General features: G+C 44.5%; 1 long non-coding RNA gene across 1 annotated transcript; it reads left to right on the forward strand.

Moving 5' to 3' along the window:
• Nucleotides 1-993: 993 nt before the first annotated feature.
• LOC136452007 (uncharacterized) lies at nt 994-2,595 on the forward strand. The gene is made up of 3 exons (XR_010758709.1): nt 994-1,134; nt 1,265-1,405; nt 2,478-2,595. It is a non-coding gene; the product is annotated as an uncharacterized lncRNA (long non-coding RNA).
• Nucleotides 2,596-9,819: the final 7,224 nt, after the last annotated feature.

Genomic DNA, 9,819 nt, shown 5'->3' on the forward strand with positions numbered 1-9,819 from the left:
TGCAAACTTGTTTAAATCATATCTTGAGTTTCTGTGATCCAAAAATTATGAAATTTTGTGGGTAAGCTAGTCTTGTATAGTAGAAGCTCTGGTTAAAATTTGAGAGTCATTGCATATGTAGTTTTTGAGTTATAGATTTTCCTTTTATCATTGGATGATTCTTGTGTAAATTTTAGTAAATAATCTATGAATCCAATGGCCATGAAACTTGGTAGGTAGTATCCTTGTGCCCTAAGGATGCTAGGAAAAATATGAAATCTGTTGCTTGACACTTTTCACTAAGGTTTCCTAATTATGCCATTTTAAGCCATTATGCCTTATCATTTTTGTGTAGGCTTTTATACTTGCTCAAATGGTGTGAAATTTTTATGGTAGTCTACTTAGAGCATGTAGTGTCTACTATAATTTTTGTAGAATTAATGGGGTAGTTTTCAAATATGTTTACTATTTCCCCTAATTAATTAAATAAATAAAGAAAGGTATTAAAAGAAATGTTTTGGTGATGGACACCCTACTTTCTGGTGTTCTTGTGATATGTGTGATATATCAGTAAAGTTAGTTTTGTCTAATTATATGTTTATATCCTAAGTTAATAATTAATTGTTTGCATCATGTCCCTCTGGACAGATCTGGGGACTTTAGAAAGTTCCCCATGATATTTTGGTTTTCTGTGAATGTGATGAATACAAGAGTTGTAGATAATCTATGTATCTAGCTCCTGTCAAAATTTGAGGGCATTTGGCCCAGTAGTTTAGAAACTACAGCTGTTTAAAGTTAGGTTGCAGTTTTTGCTGATTCTCTGCCTTGTGAGGATAGACTTCTGTTGATTGATGAATTCGACCTGGTAAAGGTTTGAATCATGCTTTGAGGTCTGAAAATGTTGTGTAGACAATTTTATAAGCTTTCCATATTGTCTTGTTTCATATCAATTGGATTTATAAATCTCCAGTTATAGCTAGTTTACTGCACCGCTACATAGTATTCATTTTGCTGAAATACAATTGCTTGAGTGTATGTGGTTGCAATGTTCTCGTTGATTGTTTAGGGGTTAGCCTAACTTGAGAATATGCTTAGGTGCAGGTGCTAGGTCGTTAACTGAAGATGAGCAATTATACATTAGGTTGTATAAACTTGGTAAGTAAAGTGATTTGAATAGGGCTTAAGTTGGAATATGCAAACTACAGCGAACATGTGCATTCCCCGAGCATCCCCGACATTCGTACATGTGCATCCATGATATTTATCTTGCGCATTCATGCAATAGGTGTGCCGGAGGGAGTGACGTTGCTGGAGTTCGAGGGAGCCAACCAGGAGGAGGAACCCGAGGTGCAGGAAGCCGACGAAGCAGTCGCCGCGGAGGAATTGCCCGAGTGCCCTGACCACCAGCCTTCCTCATTCCTGAAAGGCAAGCCCCGGAGCATATTAAGCCTCCTATGTTTTCACAAATACATTGAGTATCTTTTATTGTTGATGATGCATTAAGTATAGGAATTGGTTGGAACCAATTGCTGCATTATATATCCTTCCTTGTCCAGATATCGCACTGGAATCCTATTTAAGTTCAGGACGGGTTAAATGCTTAGCCATGCTTAGTGCGGTAGAAGTCAGGTGATTTCCTGTCACCTGCGAGCTTTAGGATGAGGTGGATCACGGTTGGCTATATTTGCTATCGTGGAAAAGAACCATGTGAATAATGAATTAAGACCGGGCGGGGTCTTGTGTAGGTTTGAACATAGTGACTCCGTCTGAGTCATTTAAGGACCGATACGCTGTACGTCCTCATGTCATGTTGAACGCAGCCTAACACTTAGCTGGCCGGATAAGTCGTTCCGACCGCGAAGCCTAGTAGCTCGACTCAGGCCGGGGACGCGAGCAGTGGCGACATTCTGGAGGTAGTAAGGATGTGTGGAGAGCCATTGGCATAAGTCCAAGGCGGGTTAGAGTCCCGAACAACCTTGGCAGAGTGGGTCTCTGAGAATGTCGATCTGTTCGGACTCGCGACTCCTGAATCGTACCAAAGGTGACTTGTTTGCGACCCTGACGGGGGAAGCAGGGTTTGTGTTTAGGAATACCCCTCCAGCTGGATAGGAATCGATTCGAATCGCTGTCTCTCCCGGATAGTGAGAACTTGACTGAGCAGCGGCAACGTAGATTCAATTAATTTAACGATATGGTTAAATGGATGATGATAAGGTTGCCACAAGGAATACCTGATATGGTTATTAATGTTTGCACCCTAATAAAATGATTGCTTAGTACAGGTGCTAATATAGATGACAGGTTAATGGCTAAAAAGTTACTGCTAGTTCAGGTTAAGAGTTGATCATTATTACCTATGCTTTTCTGCAAAAAGAAAGTGTCAGCCAGCTCCACTACATTAAGCTATGCATAATCCTTGGTGTCATTTGTTTGGTTTTCGACGGGTAAGTCTAGTTGAGTACATTCCCGTACTCAGGGTTTATTCCCTCTTGTTGCAGATGACCTTCTATATCAGGGATTCTGCAAGTACTGTCTCCACCCGGCGGGTGATGAGGACTAGATCATGGGCATGATCTCCTCTCTCTTATCTGAATGCTTTTGTGGTCTGTGATCAACCAACCAGTATGTATATTTGAACTCGGTGTGTGAGTTAAACTATTTGCTTCCGCATGTTTTACAAGACTTGTTTTGTAATAACAATGACTCTGTGATGATGTAATCTATTTGCGAACATCTGCGAAATGTTGTAACGTACGATATGTTATGTTGGATTACTGTGATCTTGGTTGTATGCAAGTTGGTTTGAAATCCTTCGAGATTTCGGTTGACTACCGGGTTTATATGGGCTCAAGTTCGAGAATTTGATCGTTTCGGCGATTGTTTTTGTACTTGTGCTCTTATAAATTGGTCAGTTCCGTGACATATACCGACGTTGAGCCAGACGACATTAAGAAGAAGGTGGCCTCCTAGTGCATGAACTTTTCACCAAGATAGAGGATGAGATCATCCCTCCGAGGGGCTAGTTTAGTCAGATAGGTCAGGCGGTGCACTTGTAATAAGTGGACAACTTCCAACCCTTCTGTTTCATCTAAACAAGCTTGTTTTTTCATTTGAACAAATTTGTTCTATCACCCTTTTTATGTGTAAAAAAGGGTTAATGCATTCTAACCCTTCCTGTTGTTAAGACCATAGAGCTTGAGGTGTGGGCAGGAAACTCTGGTCATGCTGGTAAGCAAGAGTGTCATAGCTGCTAGGGCGTAGGTTTCTTGCAGTCCAACCAGTTTTTCTCGGTGTTTGTTTCCGCAAAACCTTGCCTCTAGTTCTTTAACATGAGAAAGGGTCAGGCATAGTGACTATTTTAGAAAGAGTATATGTATACCCTTATTAGCCCCCGAGTGAGACCCGACCCCGTGCCATTACCGAGGTCAGGTTTCACTAAAGATCGAGGAGACAATAGTGAAACAGATAGGGGAAAGCGTTTTTTGTTTCAGAAATGTTATTCTTAGTTTTCATACGTATCCCCTCCCTAGGATCTGAGCCATCATTCTACAACCACGTGTTCGGTCTCTTTGCGAGTCCAACTTCCCTCAAGCCCCCGTGCATTGCAAGGGTCCGGTTGAGGGGTCAGCTCGTCTTTGTGATCGTCACCCCATCCACTGTTTCCGCAACCAGAGGGGTTGAGCTAACGTCACTTGCCTCGATCGCTCGAGTGTCATGCTTAGTGAGATCGCTAACGGGCATGTCCGAGTGGAATCCGGGTCCATCATTCGTAACAGGGTCGGCATAGCCCTCATGTGGCATTCCACTACTCCTTAACCTGCCTCCCGGCAGATGCCCGAGTCATTCTGGAGACCGATTTAGGTGGCCCGCTGGCCTCTCTCCTTGATGGAGATTCTGTGGGCATGGCTTGAGGTTAGGATCGAACAAGAAGGTTGAGATGACCCTATCCACTTCTGAGCAGGTTGGGCAAAGGCCATTGAGGCTCATCTGTGTTTTCTCCCCTAGCTCTATTTGACACGAGGTGGCCTCAAGCCCTTCATGGGCCGGCCTTCGAACCCCGGTTGGTTGTCGCTCATGTTGAATGAGACGACTGTCGCTTTGTGTCATGACGCGAAGCATTATGATGCAATAATTGCATATGTGATGCTTGGATGTATGAGAATGGATGAATGAATGCTAATGCACTAAAAAGGTAAAGTGGGGGTTGATAAAGTTACCTCGATGGCTCGAGTGATGGGTTTGGGGAGCTCTTATCGGATATGTTCGAGTGAAATCTAGGTCCGTCGTTCATGATGGAGTCAGCATAACCTGCATGGGGCATCCTACTACTCCTTACCCATCTCTCGACAGTGGCCCGGGCCATCCAATCGACTTGGGTGACCCGCTGGCATAGGTCTTACCTCGATGGCTCGAGTGACGGGTTCGGGGAGCTCTTACCGGATATGTCCGAATGGAATCTGGGTCCGTCATTCATGACGGAGTCGGCATAACCCACATGGGGCATTCTACTGCTCCTTACTCGTCTCTTGATAGCGGCCTAAGCCGTTCGATCGACTTGGGTGACCCGCTGGCATAGGACTTACCTGTGGAGATAGAGGATGAGATCATCCTCCCCTAAGAAATTAGTTAGGTAGATAAGCCAGGCGGTGAACTCGTAATAAGTGGACAAGCTCTTAAATTTTGTTATGGCCAAACAGATTTTTAGCCCTTCTTCCTTTTTGTATAAAAAGGTTAATGCATTCTGACCCTTTCCGTCATTAAGGCTATAAAGTTCAAGGTACGGGTGAACAAACTCTGATCACGCTGGTGAGCAAAAAAAGTCATAGCCGTTGTGGGTAGGTTTCTTGCAGTCTTAACATGAGAGAGGGTCGGGCACAGAGAATGTTCGCCAGGTGGATATACTCTTAAGTGTGTTCCAACTCTTTCCGTAGTTAAGGCTAAAAGGCTCGGGGTGTGGGAAAAAACTCTAATCATGCTGGTGAGCAAAAACACAGTAGCCGCTAGGGCGTAGGTTTCTTACGGTACGACCAGTTTTACTCAGCGTTTGTTTCCGCAACATTCGCTTCTAGGTCTTAACATGAGAAAGGGTCGGGCATAGAGAATGTCTACCAAATAGATATGCCCTCATTAGCCCCTGAGTGAGGCCCGACCCCTGCCATTGCTGAGGGAAAGTGTCACTAAAGATCTAGGAGTTGATAGCGAAACTGATAAGAGAAAGCGTGCATAAATTTAAGGGTAAAAGCGACATAGCTGTTCGATGTTCTAGGCATTGATGAAGACTTCGTCATCGATGGTTCTGAGCTTATAGATGCTTGGTCAGAGCCACAATGACATACGGTCCCTCCCACGGTGGAGAGAGCTTGTGGCGGTTCTTGTTGCTTTGGACGAGGTGGAGCACTAAGTCCCCAATGTTGAAGGCCCAACCCCATACTTGACGATTGTGGTATCGGCGCAACGCTTGCTGGTACTTGGCTAAATGCAGTAGGGCAACGTCACGTACTTCATCTAGCTGGTCCATGGCATCCTCGAGGGATGTCATGGCTCCATGTTTGTCGTACACCCTAACCCTTAGCGCTCCATAGTCGAGGTCGGTTGGGAGGATAGCCTTGGAATCATAGACCATGAAGAATGGTGTGTAGTCGGTGGCCCGGCTGGGGGTCATCCTCAGGCTCCAGAGCACCATGAGAAGCTCCATGACCCATTGTCTACCAAACTTATTCAATTGGTTGAAGATCCTAGGTTTGAGACCTTGTAGGACCATGCCGTTCACGTGCTCGACCTACCCGTTCGTGCGGGGGTGCACCACGATGGCCCAATTGACGCGGATGTGGTATTTGTCGTGAAATAGGAGGAACTTCTTTCCGGTGAACTGCGTGCCATTGTCCATGATAATGGAGTTTGGGACTCCAAAGCGATGGACGATGTCAAGGAAGAACAGCATGGCTTGCTCGGACTTGATCGCGGAGATCGGTCGAGCCTATATCCACTTTGTAAACTTGTCTACGGCGATAAGCAAGTGCGTATAGCCTCCGGGCGCCCTCTTGAGAGGTCCGACCAGATCGAGCCCCCAGACCATGAATGACCACGTGATGGGGATAGTTTGGAGTGCTTGGGCCGGTAGGTGGGTCTGCCGAGCATAGTATTGACACCCTTCATAGGTGCGCACAATCTGTTCAGCATCGGCTACTGCGGTCGGCTAGTAGATGCCTTATCAAAACGCATTTCCGACCAGGGTACTAGGCGTGGCATGGTGCTCGCAAACCCCACCATGGATATCACTCAGCAACTGCTTCCCTCGTTCGATGGGGATTGATGAGGACATCACTCCTTTGGATGTACCCATTGATCCTCTTGTTGTCATGCAAGGTCCAATGACCCGGGCTCAAATGCGTCAACTCAATTTAGAGGTGAGCTCGTTCTTAAGCGATCCTTTTCATACTTTTGGGAATAGACTACTACCTAATGATGTTATCTTGCTTAGGAACATTGGAGAGGGTCATGAGGGACATAGAGGAAGAGGTGGAGGCGTTGATGACCAGCAAGGACGTTCAACATAAACCGGAGGCCCAGTCCAACAAGATTTTGAGTCTGTCTCTGCCTCCAGGACTAGTCTACCTTAGACTGGTCACCTATAACGCATCTGGACTTTGTTTTCGACGATCCACATATGGTTGGAAAGCTAATCTGATAAGGAAGTCAATCCAAGTGGTCTCACATCAAAAGGCCTTCAGAATCAACAGAAATCATCGAAACAAGTCAGCGTCGAGAATCTGTCAGGGTGCTGCGACATCGTCTTTTGGTCCGTTGGACCATGTATCATGTTTGGGCCCATTAGGGGCCACATCCAGGGGTCTTGCATGACCCTAGAGTCTTCATAAATAGTTGCCACCCCTCCATTAGGTTTTGTGTTTTGCTTAGATTAATCTGTCAAGAACAGTTTTGCCGTTCATCAGTTTGTGAGACCCCAACTTCATGAGATTAATTATTCATCTGCAATTTGGTTGTTTTCTTTCTTGTTCTTGCTTGTGTTCTTCATTGCGTAGGCAGGGATTAGCCTTCTTGGTAAGGTCAACTGGATTTGTGTCTCGGTTCATAACCAGAGGAGTTGTGGTGCTAAGATTGTAGGGTTTGATCTTTCGATCTGAAGCCAGATCAGTGTGTCATTCTCCGCCACAACGATAGTTACCACTACCTGATGGAAGATCGGGATCCCCATTTCCATTAAGTGGTATCAGAGCTAAGGTATACTATTAAGTTCATATTTATCCCCTAGTTTTGAGTGTTTCACATTCGTCCCATAGTCCAGTGCCATATTTTTTTCCTGTCCTAAAACCTTCCGCGCCATAGCCTTTGCATATTTCAGTTTTAGAGTCCGTCATGTTGAGTTTATGTCCTGGTCAAGGTCTTGTTGCTGGTTATGTTGTGTTAGAGTCTAGTTCATGTGTTTTCCCCATCGTTTCCATCAAATCGTTGCTGCCGTGACCAATTTTGCGTGTATTGTTCCTGTTTTGTCCTCTAATTCGGAGTTCGTTCTTAAAACTGGTCTAGTTTTTGCATACGAACTCAGATTTCGATGTTCCATATATCAAAATCGATCAGAAAAAAAATTTGGATCCGTCCATCCCCTAACTTGTCAGGGTCAGAAAATTTTAATTTGGTCAAAAACTGGTCACAAGATCCTCTTTTCGTGGTCACGAGCTTTTTGTCAATTTTGAGCACGTCTTCTGAAATTTCCATAGGCCATACCTTTCACTTGTTTAAGCTCATATTTTCTGTGGTTACTTCTTTTGTGCTCCTAAGTGAATAAAACATATCAAAAAAATAAAAAATGTCAAAATTTCCCAAAAAAAACAACGACAACCCAAAAAATAGAAAAAAGAGAGGGGCAAAAGAGGAACAATATCTAGAGGAGAATATAGAGAAGGCCAAAGTGAGTTGTGTTAGCGTGTGCTATCTGGTTCCTTGTTTGTGTTGCTATTGCTATCAGCCATACTTGTTTTTCACACCCCTGTCACCTTGCTATCCACCATACTTGTTTGTTACACACCTGGTACTTGGAACATTTTAGACCAGCAACGAGAACAAGTACTTTGGACTATAATTCAGCATTACTTTCTGTTACTGACTTATGTGCCAAATATACATATTATTCTTTGTGTTCCTTCCAAGCTCCACAAACTCTTCAGATCAGTACAGAAAAAGGGCCTTGCAATCTTGGTACCACTGCCTCACAGGTATCACGAACCAGTCGTCGGTTATACCGTCCACTGCTTGTGTTGGTAAGAACTTTGTAAGAGCTTAGTAAGAGGCTTCCACTTGCTGTGAAAAGTGACACCACTGCAACCACGTAGTCATTTGGTAGGGATAACTTTCACCGTTTGTTCCTGTTTGTGTTTACAATGGCAGGAGATGATCAGACTGGAGATAACAGTCCCAAGGATTTCAACGAGTGTGTCAGCCAAGAGCAACTACAAACTGCTGTAGATAATGTCCAAAAAAGGATGAATGAGGCCATCAGAAAGGCCATCATTGACGCACTCATTGAACTCAACATTGGCAACAGCATGGAGAGATTGGACAAATGAATTTCCACACTAACTGACAAGGTTACTAAGTTAGAAACCTTAGTGGCAGTCAACAACGATGTCTCCAGCAGCAACACCGATTGTCTCTTGCCTGAAGACACGGTGCATGATGCCACTGGAAACATAGAGTGAGTAGCCTTCTGACAAGCAAGATTACGACGACGTCTTTGCCATAACACGACAGGTATGGGTGGTGTCCACCACCATCAAGGTAATGATCATCATGTGCCTGATGATCCTTATGCTAAGATTAAGTTCACAATACCATTTTTTTAGGGTCATTATGATGCTGAGGGATATCTTGATTGGGAGATGATGGTAGAACAAAAGTTTAGTGCCCACCTTGTGCCTGAGCATCATAGAGTTCGACAAGCAACTAGTGAGTTTAAGGACTTTGTCATTATTTGGTGGAATGGGCTAGCTGCACAGGATGCTTTACCTGGTACGTGGGAAGAACTTAAAATAGTTATGCGTGATCGTTTTGTTCCTCCTTATCATAGAGACTTACGTAAGAAATTGATGCATTTAGAACAAGGAGAGAAATATGTATAGGATTACTATGGTGAGCTCCAAAAGGGATTGATGTGATGTAGTGTTGTGGAGGGGAACGGAGATTCCATTTGTTGTTTTTTATTCGGGTTTGAGGTGCGAGATTCAGGATATTGTTGATTATAAAGAATTTAACACTGTCAACCAGTTGTTTCAGTTTGCTATGCTTGTAGAAAAGGAATTACAGGGGCATGAACAGTAGAGCAAGAGCAAGGTCAGCACAACATACGTGCCACGCTCGACACCATCTTCGGGGCTGACCAAGCCAACCACTTTTTGGGCGCCTCCACCAGTGAGCAAGCGACCTATAGCCTCTGGAGTTACCGCTACACCTAAGGCACCTCCCGCACGACCTTCAGATTTAGGTAAAAATTCTTTGTAGGTGCCTATCAAGAGTGCCTCATCTGTTGCATCGACAGGACGCACTTCGGGCATTCAGTGCCACCACTGCCATGGAATTAGCCATGTGCAGAAGGACTGCCCAAGTCAGCGGGCATACATAGCTACAAAAGATGGCTACATTAGCACCTCTGACATTGAAGATGAAGAAGACGAAGACATAGATGAGGAGGACGACAAAGTCCTTGGTGGCAAGGACACGACGTCCTATAGGAGCATCATTATACAGCGGGTGCTCAGCTCACAAGTCCAGCAACCTGAGAAGCTACAACACAATAACTTGTTCCAGATTTTCTTCGTCATCAGC

Source organism: Miscanthus floridulus, chromosome 5 (genome assembly GCF_019320115.1).
Source record: "Miscanthus floridulus cultivar M001 chromosome 5, ASM1932011v1, whole genome shotgun sequence".
Taxonomy (NCBI): Eukaryota; Viridiplantae; Streptophyta; class Magnoliopsida; order Poales; family Poaceae; genus Miscanthus; species Miscanthus floridulus.